We start from the raw sequence: 18,597 nt of genomic DNA on the forward strand, positions 1-18,597 counted from the left end.
TCAGTGATTCAGGTTGAATATTTGGATATCAAGGTTAGGGTTATAAATGGTCAAATATTCATCATTTTGTTCTGCAGGAGTATGACAGGTAACAGTAGCCTTCACAGTAATAGACATCATCCCAAAAATGTCAAATGAAGTATCCCTCAAGCGGTTTTCCCCATGTAAAGCATAATAGTAATTCTGAGGAGGGCTTTACTAATGAGCTGGTTGCCATGAAGGAATGGTTCAGGAAGAGAGGATATCCACAAAATATATTACATGAAGCTGAAGGAAAAAATTCTAAGTTAACAGGGAAGCAACGCTTGTTTTTTAACAAAAAGAAGTGTAAGATAACATACACTTCATTTGTCAAGTTCAGGATCAATAACATTTTAAGAGAACATTGGCATTTGATAAAGGCAGACCCCCTGCTGAGATGTGATATATTGGCTCACCTTAATACAGCATTTCGCAAACCAAATCCCAAAAAGACACGCTAACATCCAGTTTTTCCACACCAAGGTTGAAACCTGTTGGTTGAACCCCAGAAAAAACATTTATATGGGCAGTAAATGCAAAGCCTGTAAATTGATCAGTAACTGCAGGTCCACCACATTGCCTACAGGAAAAGTGATAAAACTACAGAAATATATTACATGTGCCACGGACTACGCTGCATTTCTGTTAAAATGCCTGTGTGACCTACTCTCTAAAGGTAGTGCCAACTTTATAATTCCCAGAGTGATATAAAATGTGGATAATGCTTACCCTATAGCAAGAAATTTTTGTAAACAGCATAATCAGAATCCTGCACTTTTGCAATTGATTGGCATTATCAGGCTTGCTCACAGTAAGAGAGATTGCAATTGAGAAAAGATTTTGAGATGGCTGGAGACTAGATACATTCTGGAGTTTAAATGCAATTACCCAAATTGACGCGACAGGGATGAGGAGTTATCTGTATTTCTATGATCGTTGAGGACAGATGATTTATTGTGTGGTTGTTTTTGTGAATTGTTTTGTGAATTGATTTGATATATGATTTTTGATATCCATTCATTCAATATGGTATCAAAAATGCAAAATACTGAAATGGAATAGAGCAGCAGTGCGATTGTATTTGTATGTCAGTTTACCCTGTTGTGGTACTGAAAATGTTGGGCCTATGTTATAAACATCGTCATATCATGACGATTTTGATATCAGCAGACCGAAAATGGCCAGTATACTATGTACAAACATTTTCGTCGTATTCGAGTGACGATTTCACCCTGAAATCGTCATTTTCGTCCTGACCCCTTGGGTTCCATTTTGTGTACGGCAGCCATTTTGTGAATTGCCCTCACATAGGCCAATGATTAAGGCCAAACATGATTCTGAAGGACACGTACACCTTTGCTGACATTCCTCTGCGACCTGGGCAAGCTGATTCCACTGCCCAGGGCAGAACCTGTTTGGGCAGTTCCTCTCCCAGTGGCCGGTCGAGATAGCATCAAGGCACAACATGCCATAAACCTTTCCTCGCACACAAACCACACCTAATCTTGCACACACCTATCCCCGTTTTCTACTTTATGACTTGCTTTACAAGGAGGAGGTGCCCGTTTTTATTGGGGGTCCGTCGATATCTGATGAAAATACTGGGCCTTGCCGGGTAATTGATTGTGGGCTGACCAAACTGAAATGTGGGATTGTCATCATGACTCTGCTCTTTCTTTGTAGTGAAAATATGTGAATGGTCAACTGTAAAACCAGGAATGTTTGCCTGAAGCATAATATTTTGTATAAAAAGAGAAGGACCGGCCTGTAAGTTTGAGCAGTCTCCTGAGAATATACACCGTGTTGTACTTCTAGGATACCTGTTACTTGGTTGCAGCCAATAAACTTGATCTTTGACTTCACCTAGAAGACTCCGTGTTTCTGTAGTCTGAAACAGGAAGAACCCGAAGTCTTTGGGTGTTGTCCCAGGCACCGCTGGGTTACCGGTTCGGTACCGGTTCTGAAAAACCCAGTACTTCAGTTGGCGCCCAACGTGAGGCGATTTCAGCGGTACCGGTCTAAGCCAGAGGTTCGTGAGGAGCTTCGTGTGAAAATTCTGGAGGAAGGCCGCCACTTCATCGACCCCTGCAGGTCGACGTGGTCCGAAAGTCTTTGCTGCGAGGTTCCCCGCTTCCCGACGGCTACGAAGGACTGTTGCCCTGACTATCGCCCTGTTTTGGACCCTTGATGATTGGTAGAGCGAAACGATAGACGAGTCTTCTGGCGAAGTCATCGATACCTCAGTTAAGTATAAGTGGAGCGTCTCCCAGTCCTTAGTTTGAGTGTCCCCTTGGGATCTTTGATTTGGAACTTGCAAGTACCAAAGCCGAGGGACTCGTGTATTCACGAGAATATCGTATTCGATAAACCCTTGAAGTTTGAAGCTAGACTAGAGAGCGAAGATGCCTGGTCTTAGCAGACTTGGAAATTTGTTTTGTCTTGGTTGTAATAGGGATTCCCGATTGGAGGACTCGTGTCCGGTTCTTCCGATTGGAACTCCAACTTATGAATTGTATGTGAAACATGGAGTAGGCCCCATCACATATAATGAAGTATGGATCCAATACACCAGAAAGGATGGTGTTTTAAAATGGCCCCAATATGGTAGCTTTGACACGGAAATCTTAGATAATCTAGAAGTTAGACTTTTTAAGAAGAAAGCCCGTCCGGCAATGTTTGACTCTTTCCGCCTATGGCGAAAGGAAGCCACACAGAAAGAAATTAAATTAGCTAAAAAGAATAAAAGAGAAAAGGGCATTTCAATAATGCAAGCTGCTATGCAATATAAAGATGATGAGGAAGAACAAGCGAGTGAACAGTTGCACAGGCAACGTAAAATGGCGATCGATAAATGCTATCCAGTTTTGCCGCCTCTCCAGCAAAATGCAGCAAAAAAACTTGAAAAAGATCCCCTAATGTCGCACTTATTGAGTTCGCCACCCCCCTATGCACAGAGTGCTACTGCACCTCCGCAACCTCTAGTCGTGCAACCCCCGATTGTTGTGACTCAAGTTCTTCCACAGCCACCAGCTGCTCTTCAGTTGGCTCCTACTCTTCCGGTGCAGCCTCCTCAAGGGCCACCGGTTTTGACATCTGCTTTGCCTTTACTTCCTACAACTTTAACTACTATATCGACTCCCACTCCTGGTATTCCCTCTGACACTGCCTCTGCATCTGCCTTGCCTCCCCCTGCTTTTCCGCTTGTGTTTTCATCGAATTCTCCCTCTGTTCGACAGAGAGTGACCAGCACGGTCACTAGTCTTCTATATCCCTTCTTTGGGGCAACAAGTACGACCCCTACCTCAGAGCGTACACAGTTGCGTAGTCAACTGCCTGATTCTAGGGAGAAGGAAATGTTGAATTATTTGGCACATAAATGGGTTACCGAACCGACGAGATATGAGCTAGAATCTGTTATGGATGTCTTCCATCAGTGGAAAGCACCAAAACAGAGATACGTTTTTGATAGAATGTGTACTTTCCTGAGTGAGGATTTAGAGGAGAATGATTTGGAGCCCAATCCGCCTGATCTATGTCGTGTACGGTACGAGTTTGGGAAAGGCACAATTGTGGGTTCTGAAGTTGAAAAAGCGGTTGCGACATTGTTGTTGTTTAGGAGTGAGGGTGTTTCTCGGTCGTTGTTTGAGTCGGATTCCTCTGTTAAAAGAAAAGCGAGGCAATATCCAATGAGAGAAGTTCCTCCAGTGTGGAAGGAAGCAGTTGATGCTGGTCCAGGTAATAATCCACCGGCTGTACCGGTTAATTTTCAACGCGTCTGGGTGCATGTTCCCTGGAAACGTGCGGAAGTTTTAGCTATTAAGCAGTCTTTGCCTGATCAACGCAAAAATCCAGCAGGGTACTACAAAGAGTTGACTCAGACTGTGGGTTTGTGTGTTATGAATTTGGCGGACATCGACATGTTGTTTGGCAATGTTGTTCCACAACCTATTTGGAGTAAGATTCGTCATACAGATCATGCGGTTGAATTGGGTGATACATGGGTTAATCTTAGAGATGCCGACAATAGGCAAGTAGGTGGTGCAAAACCTGAGGATTCGATTACTGAACTTCCTGATAAGATCATTACGTATATGAAGACTTTAATGCCTGAATTACGTGTCAATTGGGACAAGTTGTCTGCATGTAAGCAGAAGAAAGACGAAACAGTGTCTGACTTTTTCACGAGGTTCGAAGAGACCTTCGTAGACCACAGCGGTCAAGAGATGAGTACAGAAGGTGGTAAACGGTTGTTCGTTGACAAATTTGTGCACAATTTGCTTCCCGAGTTGTGTAAAAAATTGAAAGATTCAGAAAGTTCTTGGGCCGTTTCCTATTCAGCACAGATATTGGCTACTTCACAGTTCTACGAAAATGGGGATAAAGATGAGAAGGATAGAGTAGACAAGAAAACTAAAGAAGTAAAAAAAGATTCTTTTGCAACAAGCGTATCCACCACGTGGTGGTCAAAGTAACGATCAGCAACCTCAACAGGTTCAGAGAAACTCTCAAAGGTTCGAGTATCCCCAACAGCGTTTTCCTGTAGGCCCTAATCAGTGTTCATATTGTAAAGAAGAGGGTCATTTTAAGTATAGTTGTCCTATTTTGTTACAGCGCATGAATGGTGCTTCTGGTGCAAGAGGTCGAGGTGTTTCACAAGCGCCTAGAGGTAGAGGACGTGGAAATTTCCCCCAGAGCGCGCGCTCATTTCCACCTCAAAATTCAATGAATAGGTTTGATCAGCAAAATAACGCGTCTAATAGGACAGCTCAGTAGTATGCTGATGACTACTATGCAGAAGATGAGAATATGGAGGGTAATGATTGCTAGGACAGCCATAGACAAAGATCAGTTCCAGTAGATCAGAATGGGCCTTACATTGAGGTGATTACATCAGGTGTGTCAGAACCTTTTCTGTTGGATACTGGTGCTACAAAGAGTTCTATTATGCACTCTAAACTCCCTGGCGCACCTTTGTCTGGCGAAATGAATGTTTCAGTAGGTTTTTCTGGTGCCCAGGTTAGGAACCCGATTTCTAGTCCTATGTCCCTTTCTGTTGGACCGTGTGAATTAGAAGCACCCCTTATTCTGACAACAGGTTGTGGTGAAAATTTATTAGGATTGGATCTGTTGAAAAGATTGTATGCGACTTTGTATTGTTCTCCTTCAGGAGTACAACTTACACTAGGTACGAAAATAATCTCCCCAATGTATTTGTCGAGGGATAAACTCCCGACAGAATTGTCGTCTCTTCCTGATGTTCTTTGGGCCACCGGTCCTAATGATGTAGGTCTTTTGGAAATATCGCCATATGTTGTGACATTAAAAGCCAACGTTAAAATGCCACGAATTCCCCAATATAAAATTTCTAGCGAAGGTGAAAAAGTGTTGCTAGCGATCATTTATGATTTGATTGAAAAAGATGTAATTGAAGAGACAAGAGGCAACGTTTGCAATAGCCCTGTTCTGCCTGTTTTGAAGCGTACTGACCCTTCCCAGCCACTTGTTTACAGATTTGTGATTGATCTTAGAGAGGTGAACAAAATAGGTGTGCCACAATTTCCAGTTGTCCCTGATATTACGGCCCTATTGACTATGATTCCAGCTTCTGCAACTTGGTTCTCGGTGATTGACTTGAATAATGCGTTCTTCAGCATCCCGATTGCCGAGGAAAGTAGGGATATTTTCGGCTTAAGTTTAGGAGGTCGCAGCTTCCGCTTCAAACGCGCTCCCCAGGGCTACTGTGAAAGTCCATCGATATATAGTCAAGCTTTAAAAGCACAGCTTGACACAATTGTTTTGCCTGATGGCGCAACCCTTATTCAGTACGTTGATGATCTGCTTGTTGTTGCAGATACTGAGAAAATCTGTAAAGAAGCCACGTTGTCGTTGTTGCATCACTTGTCTGATTTGCATCACAAAGTGTCCCTTTCGAAATTGCAATATTGTCGACAAGAAGTGACCTACTTAGGTCATCTCTTATCGAAGGCGGGAAGGAAACTGACCCCAGAAAGAATTCAGGCAATTTCAAAACTGAGTGTGCCTAGGACACAAAGAGAAGTGTGTGCTTTCTTGGGTATTACATCTTACTGCAGACAATGGATACCAAATTTTTCCTTGTTGGCCAAACCTTTGGTGGCATTAACTTGTAAAGATACACCGAATCCACTCCCGTGGTCTGAAGAGTGTCAGAAAAGTTTTTCCGAATTGCGCAATGCATCATGTTCGGCTCCTGTGTTGGGTACCCCCGACTACAGTAAGCCCTTTACGTTGTATGTCCATGAGAAAGAAGGTTGGGCATTGTCAGTGTTGACACAGTTGTTTGGGAACAGACAGCGTCCATGCGCGTATTTTTCATCGACCTTAGATCCGGTAGCTAAAGCGTTGCCGAGTTGCTTGAGCCACAGCAGCAGCAGCTGTTTCTATTCGGCAGTCTGCTGGTTTAGTGATGAATAATACAGTGGTTGTGATGGTTCCACTTGCAGTGGACACGTTGTTAAACAGAACCAAGACACAGCACTTAACTAGTGCTCGGTTGTCAGGTTATGAGTTGACACTGTTAGCGAGTCATGTGCACATAAAAAGATGCAACACGCTTAACCCAGCCACGTTGCTGCCGATTGAAACAGAGTTAGATACTTCTGAACAGCATGATTGTTTTCTCAGAACAGAAGAAGAAACAAAAGGGAGAATAGATCTTAGTGACACTCCCCTTTCAAAGTGTGATGGTACTTTATGGGTGGATGGTTCATGCTTCAAGCTTCCAAATGGTGATACGACTGCGGCCTATGCTGTTACGACTTTGCATACGATTGTTGAAGCTGCACGTATCCCACATAATTCAGCTCAAGCAGCAGAATTGATTGCACTTACGAGAGCGTGTGTGTTGTCGAAAGGAATGAAAGTGAACATATATACCGACAGCCAGTATTCATTTGGTGTGGCTCACAGTTTTGGACGATTGTGGAAAGAACGTGGGTTCCTGACTTCGCATGGAACTAAGATTCAGCATTGTCAATTGGTGAATGAGCTCCTTGAACCACTTGCTTTGCCATTGCAAGTTGCGATTGTAAAATGCAGTCCACACAAGAAAGTGACTGATGATGTTGGTCGTGGAAATGCATTTGCTGACAAAGTCGCAAAAGAAACAGCGAGGGATGTGATGAGTCGAATGTATGTTGCAGGCCCAGCAAGATGGATTGGTGACATTGGAATGTGTGAAGACACGATAGAGAGTGTGAAATCCATTCAAGCTGAAGCTACAGAGAAAGAATTGAATGTGTGGAGAGAAAGTACGGGTAAATTGGATGCGAATGGTTGTTGGGTTGAATTGACAGAGCATCAGAGATGGTTGTTACCTGATGCGTATGTGCTTGCAGTGGTTACAATGGCTCATGGAATGGCTCACATCAGTGCGAAAGGGATTTGTAAGTTGTTGGCCCCAGTATGGCAAAATGCTGGAATTCCTAAGTGTGCAGAGAATGTGGTCAAGAATTGCATGGTGTGTCTGAAATACAACCCTGGTAGGGGAACCCCAACTCCAGCTGGTAATTTTGCGCCTCCAACGTATCCGTTCGAGGTTTTGCAGCTAGATTTCATCCACATGGAAAGGTGCAACAATTTAAAATACGTACTCGTTGTTGTTTGCGCCTTTTCAAGATGGGTAGAAGCATACCCCCTGAAAGACAACATTGCCTTATCCACAGCTAAAGCCCTTGTGAAAGAGTTTTTCCCTAGGTTTGGAATGCAGAGAATGGTCTGGAGTGACAATGGGAGTGAATTTGTGGGTCGAGTGATGAAGAAAGTATGCGAAGGGCTAGGCATCCAGCAGAAATTTCACGCTGCAAATCACCCCCAATCAGCTGGACTAGTAGAATGCTACAACGGCACATTAAAGCTAAAATTGGCCAAAATTCAAGCGAGTTCTGGTCTTAAATGGCCTGACACTCTGCCTTTAGCACTCCTATCAACCAGAATGACTGTGCATTCGCGAGTGGGGCTTAGCCCGTACGAAATCGTGTTCGGCCGCCCGGCCAACATATGGGGAGTGCCAAGGCCGACCAAATTTAGTGAAATCGAACACCCTGTACTGCTTGACTATTTGTACGAATTGACGGCTAAATTGCGTGTTTTACACCAACAGGTTCATGATTCTCTGCCTCAGGTATCTGAAGATCCAGGCAACACCATCAATCCTGGTTCGTGGATTCTGGTGAAAAATTTCCAGCGGACAAAGAATAATCAGCCCCGCTGGACCGGCCCCCACCTAGTCCTGCTGTCAACGAGATCCGCCGTGCGAGTGGAAGGCAAAAAGAACTGGATCCACAGCGTACATTGCAAGAGGGTCCCTTTGCCTCTGCCGTACGACCGGTGGGTCCAGGAGAGTGTCGCTGACTCAGAGACTGAAACTGTGCCACGATTTCTGCCTTTCAGTGATGCACGTGTGAAAGGAACAATTACTGAAAAGGAAAGTGACAATCTCTTGCAAGAAGCTGTGCCACCATCAAATCGATTGGACACTACGGAGCCTGAACTCCTGTTTAAAGACCAGACAATATCTGGGAAACAACGCTATAATCTGAGGCCGAGAACTATGGGCAAGTAAATTCCCTTTCCTTTGACAAACGCGGCGAAACAGGCTGCGGCTGTGTGTGTTTGTGGATGCTGTTTTTAAAACTTAGGTCGCTGCTGATGTAAGAGCACGCCTGATCAACTTTTAAAACATTGTTATTTTGCACATTCTTCTTCTGCTCCCGCGGCTGATTTTAAGAGCACGCCGGTTAAAAATTGTAAACTGTATTTTGCACTTGGACTCCCTAAATATTTGAAGTAGCTTTTACCTGCACTCTTCCGCCCTCGTGGCCCCGTTCCGCCCCTGCTTGTGCCGTTTGTTGCGGAGGGCCAGTTCGAGGAGCGCACTTCCTGCAGGCTGACACCACTTCCGCCCTGCGCTGAGTCCTTGCAGGTGAGCGGTCTAGTGCTGCCGAGCCTGTATCAGTATTTAGCTGCTGCTTTCAGCCCCCAGCCCCAGTGACAAACGCGGCGAAACAGGCTGCGGCTGTGTGTGTTTGTGGATGCTGTTTTTAAAACTTAGGTCGCTGCTGATGTAAGAGCACGCCTGATCAACTTTTAAAACATTGTTATTTTGCACATTCTTCTTCTGCTCCCGTGGCGGATTTTAAGAGCACGCCGGTTAAAAATTGTAAAACTGTATTTTGCACTTGGACTCCCTAAATATTTGAAGTAGCTTTTACCTGCACTCTTCCACCCTCGTGGCCCCGTTCCGCCCCGGCTTGTGCCGTTTGTTGCGGAGGGCCAGTTCGAGGACCGCACTTCCTGCAGGCTGACACCACTTCCGTCCTGCGCTGAGTCCTTGCAGGTGAGCGGTCTAGTGCTCCCTCCCCTTACAGTATTTATGGCGTCGTGGTGTAAGCGCAGCGGACGAGCGCAGCGGGAGCGCCGACTTCGCGCCGAAGTCGCGCACAAGTCAAGCCCGTCTGCGCCCGTCTGCGGCCGACCAGGCCCAGGGCCCTGTCGTAACGCCCAAACTTATTCATACTCCTCCCACGACCTCCTGAGACTTAAATCCTCGGGGCCTATTCCGGCTCGCGCTATTAAAGCGGCTAAAGTATGTGGTATTCTTGTTCCATCTGAATTCCCGGCACTTGACCTAGCCCACGAGCCCCTCTCCACATTGCCGCCAACCTCTGTCCCTATACTTATCTATTACCTTAATACCCGTTCCCTTATCCGCCACCAGCTTGAGATCTTTCAACTGCTGCATCAGAGCTCCATTGATATCCTTCTCTTAGCAGAAACCTGGATCACTGAAGATTCCGCCCCCGACATCCTTGCTGCAATCCCTACGGGATACTATATTTTATATGCCAACCGGCCCGCTGGGAAAACGGGTGGCGGAGTGGCGGCTATCATCCGCTCCGAACATAGTTTCACCGAGCTCACGGTGACACCCATTCCAAAAACAGAATGTTTAGTTCTAAAATTTTCCTCTGCTAAATCGTCTTTTATTTGCATTACCGTATATAGACCCCCTGAACATATGCCTCTCTTCCCCCAACTTTTCAGCGATTTTATCGCTCAACTTGCCATCAATCACGCTAACATCCTAGTGATTGGCGACTTCAATTATTGGCCATCTGATGCCCACGAAAGCGAATCCTCCGTGGAATTCTCAGATCTTTTAAATAGCATGAACTTCTTTCAACACGTTCACACCCCTACCCATCACAAAGGCCATATTCTGGACCAAGTCTGGACATCCAACCTTGACATCTCATCTCTTGCTGTCCTCCCCTGCTCCTGGTCCGATCATCACTTTATTTCTTTCCAATTACACCTGCACACTTTGTGTCCCCCTCCCTGTGTTAAAAATCTCATGGCTCGAAACTGGAAAACAGCTAATCTGTCTGAATTCCATGATTTACTGGCCTCTACTGCACCCATGACATCGACCTCGCTAGAGGATCAGGCTGACCTTCTTGATGAATGGCTGCGTCAGGCCAGCAATAAAGTTGCCCCTTTCAAAAAGATCAAAGCTAAGCGCCCTCATGACGCACAACGTTGGTTCACGGACACACTCAAAGCGGACAAACTTGCCTTGCGGCAAGCAGAACGCCGTTGGCGCCGCAATTATGACCCACAGCTTAAACTGGTTTACATTGACTCCTTAAAATCTTATAAACAACTGATTTTGACTGCTAAGACGGCCTATTTTTCTCAAAAAATACTGGACTCCAACAATAAAACTAAGGACATATTTTCAATTGTCAATGAACTCTCCTTGCCTGACAGAGTCACCCCCCAACCTCAACCTACTCAAACCTTGTGCGATTCGCTAAATTCTTACTTCATCGACAAAATTTCAACCATAAAAAACAACATCCCAACCCCCGCGTCCCCCACCCCTCCTCCTCTTCCCCCAAGAACACCAGTCTTCTGACGGAGTTTCCTCCCATCTCCCTACAAGACTTTTCCTCTCTTCTTCTCAAAGTCAGCTCGGGGTCTCCAAATGACTGTTGTCCCCCGCAGATTCTGAGAGATGCCTTCCTTGCGCATCCTGGCCCCCCTTTGGCACTACTTAATAACTCTCTTGCCACCGGGGAGGTCCCCCGCTCCTTCAAGCAAGCTGCTGTGTTACCTATTTTTAAAAAAAACAACGCGGACCCCACAATACTAAGCAACTACAGACCCATTTCCCTCCTTCCCTGCCTAGGAAAAATTCTGGAGACCCATGTCACCCGCTGCATGAGCTCTTTTATTGAGAAATCTTCTTTCCTGGACCCTCAACAAGCAGGATTCAGACCCCTCCACTCCACCGAGGCGGTCATCGTAGCAGTCATGGACACCCTTAGGAAGGGTGCTGATAAAAACCTCTCTCAGGCCCTTGTCCTATTAGATCTCTCTGCGGCATTCGACACGGTCGATCACACCATCTTGATCGACCGTGTCCACAATGCCGGTATACAGGGAGTGGCACTTGACTGGCTCAAATCATTTCTTAATCAGCGATCACAATCTGTTCACCTGTCCACGTTCTCTGCACCCTACACATCCCTCACCTGTGGTGTCCCACAGGGCTCTGCACTTTCCCCCCTCCTTTTTAATTTGTATCTTCAACCCCTTCTAGTTTCCCTCCGTAAATCCCCGGTCACCATTTTCAATTACGCGGACGACCTCCAATTAATTTTTCCCATTGATTCCCTTCCTTCCTCCCGCCTTAACTTTCAGTCCATCATGCTGACCATCGCAGAATGGATGTATCACAGCCAACTAAAGCTGAATCCCACTAAAACTGAGCTCGTTCTGGTGGGGTGCCCTACTCACCCATGGAATTCCACCTTCTGGCCAACAACTCTGGGGACGGCACCTACTCCTGTGAGTACAGTGAAGAGTCTGGGGGTGATCATCTCGGAAGATCTTTCAATGAGACCGCAAATTAACTCTGTCACCTCAGCCTGTTTTTTCCACCTCAGGCGAATTCGCAAAATCAGTAGGTTTCTCACCAGAGAAGCCCTGACTCAAGTCATCATTGCGCTTATCACCTCCAGGCTCGACTATGCCAATATGCTGTATGCGGGGATTCCGGCTTGCCACCTCCACCGACTGCAGCTGGTGCAGAATCAGGCTGCTCGCCTGATCTTCCGCCAGCCTAAACATCAGCATGTCACTCCCCTTCTCCGTAGTTTGCATTGGCTTCCTGTCTCCAAACGCTGCACCTTCAAGCTGGCATGTTCAGTCTTTAAGGCCCTTTTGGACACAGCCCCCGCGTTCATTTCCTCGGTCTTGACTCGCCATATTCCCTCTAGAGCTCTCCGCTCAGCATCTCTCAACCTCCTTGTGGTCCCCAGATTCATACGGAAAAAGCATGGTGGTTTGAGCTTCTCGGTTCTGGCCCCCTCTACGCGGAACTCCTTGCCACCCTCACTTCGTCTATGCCCCCACTATGACAGTTTCCGCAGACTACTTAAAACCCTGCTCTTCCAATCTGCTTACCAATAACTCCCTCGCCCTGGGTTACTGTATTTGTCAATGAGCGCCATGAAACCGCTGGTGAAAGTGCGCTATATAAGTAATTTTAACGTAACGTAACGTAATTTTTATAAGCGCAGATCTCCCATCTGAGAAACTTTTTTATTTTAGTTTTTTCGAACCACCATCCGGGTTCCGCTGTAGGGTCGCGGTTGCCCAAAGTCTTTGGGGTGCAGCTTAAGACGTTAGGTCGACAGTTCTGGTTGGTCTAAGGGAGTTGCCCTGGACTGACAGAAGCATTCCTTAGCATAGAACACCCTACCATAGCGAGCAGCATTTTAGAGAGGATGGAGTTTTTCGAGGTGGAGAGACCTGCCAAACAAATGAACTTTGAGACTACAATTTGCAGAATGATGACAAAGAAACATTTTTTGATACTATGCATTTTTATGTTGTTCAGTGTTATGATGTTTTCTATAGGATATGTTTTGTTCTCTTTTCGAATGACATTTGCACCCACTTCATCGCCCATACCTCCTCCTACTATTATTTCCTCACATTCTTTTCAACCTCTTCCTGGACATGAATCCGCTAGGAGATTAGAGTTTATTAATAACTCCTTCGTTCAGCTTTTGCACCAACACCAACTAGTAATAAACACGACTAACTGTTGGGTGTGCGGTCTTATGCCTCACACAACGGATAAAGGTATCCCTTATCTGGTTCTGCCTTTCAGCCACAATGGTTCTGTGTGGGCATACAGAACAATGTTCATCTACGCACATGAGACCTACCCCCTACGTTCTGTGACAGACACTCCTAAGAATAGTGCTCTAGTGAAGGGTATAGTCGACATGATTACAGAAGATATCTACTATGAGACTATCCCGAGAGACGAGACACTAGTATATATAGGATGGAACGTGACCGGATATGGAGTTACTCTGAGTGAGAAACAGCAAGCTAAGAGATCTTCCCCGATTTGGATTGTACCCCATATGGGTCACTTATGTCTGCAAGGTATTGGCAAGAATCCCAGAGCTCAGTTAGGGAAGAGTATCTGCACTGAGACATATGTCTTTGCGTTTTAGACTTCCCCTCCGTTCTTAGCAGCTAAGGGTACCTATTTCATCTGCCATGATAGAGCCTATACATGGTTGCCCCCTGACTTTTTGGGCACATGTTTTGTTTCGTTCCTGTTGCCTCCCACCTACACAGCGGCGGCAGATTACCATAAGACAAGGATAGTTAGAGGTGTCTTCAGTGAAGAGGACACTGCAGAACAAGAATTTGGAGACTTCCTGAGGGGTTTTCTGCCGTTCTGGGGACCCATGGTTAACAGCAGGAACATAAGGCAATTGACAAGGGTGGTTGAATCCACCGTGGTTGAAACTGCCGGTGCCCTTAGTAACTTGACTGCTGAGCTCCAGTCGGATCGTCTTATGACCCTTCAGAACAGGGTCGCGTTAGACATCATACTTGCAGACCAAGGTGGGGTATGTAGAGTGATCCAATCGAGTTGCTGTGTTTTCATTCCAGATAACGCTCCAACAGTGTACCAGGCCATCTCCAAACTGTTAAGATTTCCGAATCTATTCATGTAGACAAAGGAGATTGGTCGTTAATGGGATGGTTCTGGGAACTGGTATCCGGCTGGGGATGGAAAATTCTGATGGTCATTGGGATGGTCTTAGCAGTCCTTTTCCTGTTCTGTCTGTGCGTACAGTGTGCTCCTGCTATATGTGGCCTCTGTGCTACATCATGCATAAGGAAGCCTGTATCGAGGGACGAGCTAAGTAATAGGTTGATGCTACAGCAACATCTCAATGACTTTACGAATATAGACCTGGACTCAGATTAGCATGAGTATAGGTTATTGCCTATGTAAGGGCAAAAGGAGGGACTGTGGTACTGAAAATGTTGGGCCTATGTTATAAACATCGTCATATCATGACGATTTCGATATCAGCAGACCGAAAATGGCCAGTATACTATGTACAAACATTTTCGTCGTATTCGAGTGACGATTTCACCCTGAAATCGTCATTTTCGTCTTGAACCCTTGGGTTCCATTTTGTGTACGGCAGCCATTTTGTGAATTGCCCTCACATAGGCCAATGATTAAGGCCAAACATGATTCTGAAGGACACGTACACCTTTGCTGACTTCTCTGCGACCTGGGCAAGCTAATTCCACTGCCCAGGGCAGAACCTGTTTGGGCAGTTCCTCTCCCAGTGGCCGGTCGAGATAGCATCAAGGCACAACATGCCATAAACCTTTCCTCGCACACAAACCACGCCTAATCTTGCACACACCTGTCCCTGTTTCCTACTTTATGACTTGCTTTACAAGGAGGAGGTGCCCGTTTTTATTGGGGGTCCGTCGATATCTGATGAAAATACTGGGCCTTGCCGGGTAATTGATTGTGGGCTGACCAAACTGAAATGTGGGATTGTCATCATGACTCTGCTCTTTCTTTGTAGTGAAAATATGTGAATGGTCAACTGTAAAACCAGGAATGTTTGCCTGAAGCATAATATTTTGTATAAAAAGAGAAGGACTGGCCTGTAAGTTTGAGCAGTCTCCTGAGAATATACACCGTGTTGTACTTCTAGGATACCTGTTACTTGGTTGCAGCCAATAAACTCGATCTTTGACTTCACCTAGAAGACTGTGTTTCTGTAGTCTGAAACAGAAAGAACCCGAAGTCTTTGGGTGTTGTCCCTGGCACCGCTGGGTTACCGGTTCGGTACCGGTTCTGAAAAACCCAGTACTTCACTGTCCTCTTCCATAATTATATATATCTTAATCACCTTGTACATATCACACAACCAAACGTGTCACTGAGCACAACATGTCACTTGACCACAACTCACTTTGACTTTCACCTTGTTGGCAGCCGTGTATAAAAATTAATTATATGTGGGTATATATAAATGATGCAATTTATATAAAATATCCCACTACCTTGAAACCCTGATTCTTTGCTTTTACTGTGTGTACCTTGACAATGTTTTCACATTTAACCTGTGCAGAAAACAACTTGTTTCTAAATCGAATTATATCCATAAGAAGTACTAGTTGGCCCCATAAGAAGTACTAGTTGGCCCGAAGCACTGGTTGTCCCGCCCATTTAAGTGGGCAATTAAAACATGTCTCTGGCCTCCCATTGCAGCCTGTGGGTGCATTTTTAAACTACCATTTCCACCTGTCAAAATAAACCTTTTTCCTAGGCCCACTCCTTCCTTTTTAATGCATATAGGTCACCCCCAGGGTAGACCCTATACAGCTCTGCCGGCAGGGTACAGTGCATTTAAAAAGCAGGACAAGAAATCTTGAGTTTTACATGCCCTGTCATTGAAGAACTCTTAAATTTGTTTTTCACAACTGCAAAGCTTACCTCACCCATGGGATAACATTGGAGTTACCTTATTACATTTAATATGTTGTTATTTATAAATGGGAACAGGTTACCAGTTCGTGTTTGGTGTCTTTGGAATTGTAATGAAAAATCCTCTCTTATAGTGAAGTCGGATTTTAGATTACAATTTTGAAAATGCTACTTTTAAAAAGTTGGCATTTTCCTGCCTGCAGCCTGTCCCTTAGTCACATGGCTTGGCATAGCTGATGATTGGGCTTTGTGCGTTTCTTCTAGACAGCCACACACACTAGAGAGCTTAGGTGAGCAAGGATGGGCCATCACAGGCAGGATGGGAGGGCGGAGCTGGGCACAGCCCTATTTACACTTGAATAAGCTATGTCCTGCCTCCACCCAAAGGGCTGCATACCCCCTGTAATTAGGCTGGAGTAAGGACAGAGAGAGCAGGATGCCTGAGGACTTCAAAGGGAAACCTCTAGAAGCTTCTCCTACCTTCCAGAGGAGGAGAACCAGGTATAAATATTGGACCTCAGACACTGCCACCAATTCAGAATACTTCTGGACCTGTGGATACTCTTACAGGAAGAAGGACTGCGATGTTGCTAAACGGACTGCCACTCTGCTGGGCTACTGTCCTGATGTGCTGACCTCCAACCTGCTGCCCTATGGGCTAGGTGAGAAGGACCGGACCTGCAACTGTTCAACCGAGGCCTCAAAAATTACTATTTGTGTTTCACAATTCTTTTTTTAGAAGAGCAGAACAAAACAATGTATAAGGGAAAGGGGGAACATAAGGCATGATCTGTAAAACAATAATAATGTATGAAAAACACAGTGCAAACTGGATCATATCACTCAACACAGAGCATGTGGAGGTGCCACCATGCTGGGGTCCTAGGGAGTCAAGAAAGGACAAGGAAGGGATGTGGGTCCATATCTGTGCACTGGATGAACAGAGAGGAAAGGGGGGGGGGGGGGCAGAAAGAAAAGACATGAAGAAAATAAAGCAAATAAACAGAAAGAGCAAAAAGGGACTCAAATTCACACACATACCTGGGGGCAGATAGGGAATGGGTGAGAGAGTGGGGGAGAGGCAGAGAGAGGAGAAAGAGATGCAGAAAAGAATGTGGAAAACATGGGTGTGGAAGAGGGAGGTAGGGGGCGTAGGCACACACCCTCGAGGATAATGACCAGACAGTGTCCCAGAGGCAGTGTCAGCGTGATATAATATCTGGTTTTCCATCTAAGGAGTGTCAGGGATGCGCTCAACTAAGAGCTAGTAGGCTTCAGCCAGAAGAAAATATGCCCAGGTGAGGAGGAAGGTCTCTCTCTCATTTGCAGGTTATAGATGACCCACTAATGGGAGGCAGTCTGGTACACCTTCAAAGGCCATTCATCATGGGAGGGGATGAACCAGTAATGGAGAATTCAGATTTCTCCTGTGGCAAGTGCTGTGTGCAGCACACGGTCCTGAGGGTGGGAACGGTCCGGGGAGGTCATGAGGTCACGTAGTAGGATCAGGGGGTGAGGCAGGGGTGTTGTGACTGGTGAGAGTGGTGCCAGCTGCCTCCCAAATTTTTTTTTACTGAGGTGCAGTCTCAAAGGACATGTATCAGGTCACAGCACTCGTGGGTGCAGCACCAGTAATTTGCATGAGGTAACAAGCCAGCAGCCCACAGTTTTTAGGGAGTCCAGTGCCAGTCATGCACTATCTTAAAGAAACAGAACTTCAACCTTGCCTCTTGGGCCCCATAATCCATTGCCTCCAGCAGGTCTGCCCAATCCTCTGTTTCATATTCTGTTTGAAGTCTGGTTGCCATGTAATACAGAGGCTATTTACAAGGGGCAGGGAGAAAAGATGATGGATCAATAGGCTATAGGGCATCACACCATGGAAGCGGCCCATCATTCTAAGGTAGGAGACTACAGGAGAGGGCTGGAGGACCTTGGGCCATGCACCCATGACGACAATTGAGGCAATGTCAGAGCTGCAAATATCGCAAGGACTGATGAGATGGGAGCCCAAATTCTTCAGGGAGTGCAGCAAAGTATTTAAGGGCACCCAGTTTGAGGACTTGATGAAAGCTCGCCACCCAGTTCAACATCTCACAACCCACACAGATGCTAGAGTTGCACCATAACAGTGCGTGGTCATGAAAAAGATGATCCACCCTGAAGAGACTATGGGCCCGCCGCCATGCTTTGACCATGGCTTGCAGCATTGGGTTGGTGGGGCATGGTATAAGTATGCCACTTTTGTAGAGTGGGTAGAGTCCCTGCAGGCAACTCAGCAGGGTGTGCTCCACCAGCACCAACTGCAGCAGTTCCAGGGTCCCTGGAGGCATGCAATTGAGCTGTGCCAAGTGCAGGGTCAGCTAACAGGACGCCCAGGCCCCCACAACATTGATGATCCAGGAGCTTGCTACTTGGTAACAGGGGACAGGAGGTCCCCCAATCAAAAGACTTTATACTCCAGTACATGGAATGCAGCAATGAAAGAAGGACCAGAAGGGGCACCATGCCGAGGGCGTAGGTGTATCATGGCAGTGTTACCATCCTAAACACTTGTACCCTGCCCCATAACGAGAGTCCGAGTTGAGCCCACTTCTCAAACTCCAACTAAATAAGTGCCAGCAGGGGATCGAGGTTACTCTTGAACCCAGATAGTGGACTCTCCCATTAATGAGTCCTACCCTGCCACCTGATGCCAT

General features: G+C 46.0%; 1 protein-coding gene across 2 annotated transcripts in view; it reads right to left on the bottom strand.

The window, feature by feature from the left end:
* LOC144767648 (B-cell receptor CD22-like) overlaps positions 1–18,597 on the bottom strand; it is a 442,866-nt gene that overhangs the window by 401,066 nt on the left and 23,203 nt on the right. The window contains exon 1 of one of the 2 annotated variants that reach the window (XM_078651045.1): positions 438–570. The exons of the other annotated variant lie outside the window; for it this stretch is intronic. The gene's annotated coding sequence lies outside the window, so the exon portion shown is untranslated. Of the gene's footprint in view, positions 1–437; positions 571–18,597 lie in introns of those variants that run through there. 2 annotated transcript variants of the gene reach the window in all.

This window comes from Lissotriton helveticus, chromosome 7, assembly GCF_964261635.1.
Source record: "Lissotriton helveticus chromosome 7, aLisHel1.1, whole genome shotgun sequence".
NCBI classification, from domain to species: Eukaryota; Metazoa; Chordata; class Amphibia; order Caudata; family Salamandridae; genus Lissotriton; species Lissotriton helveticus.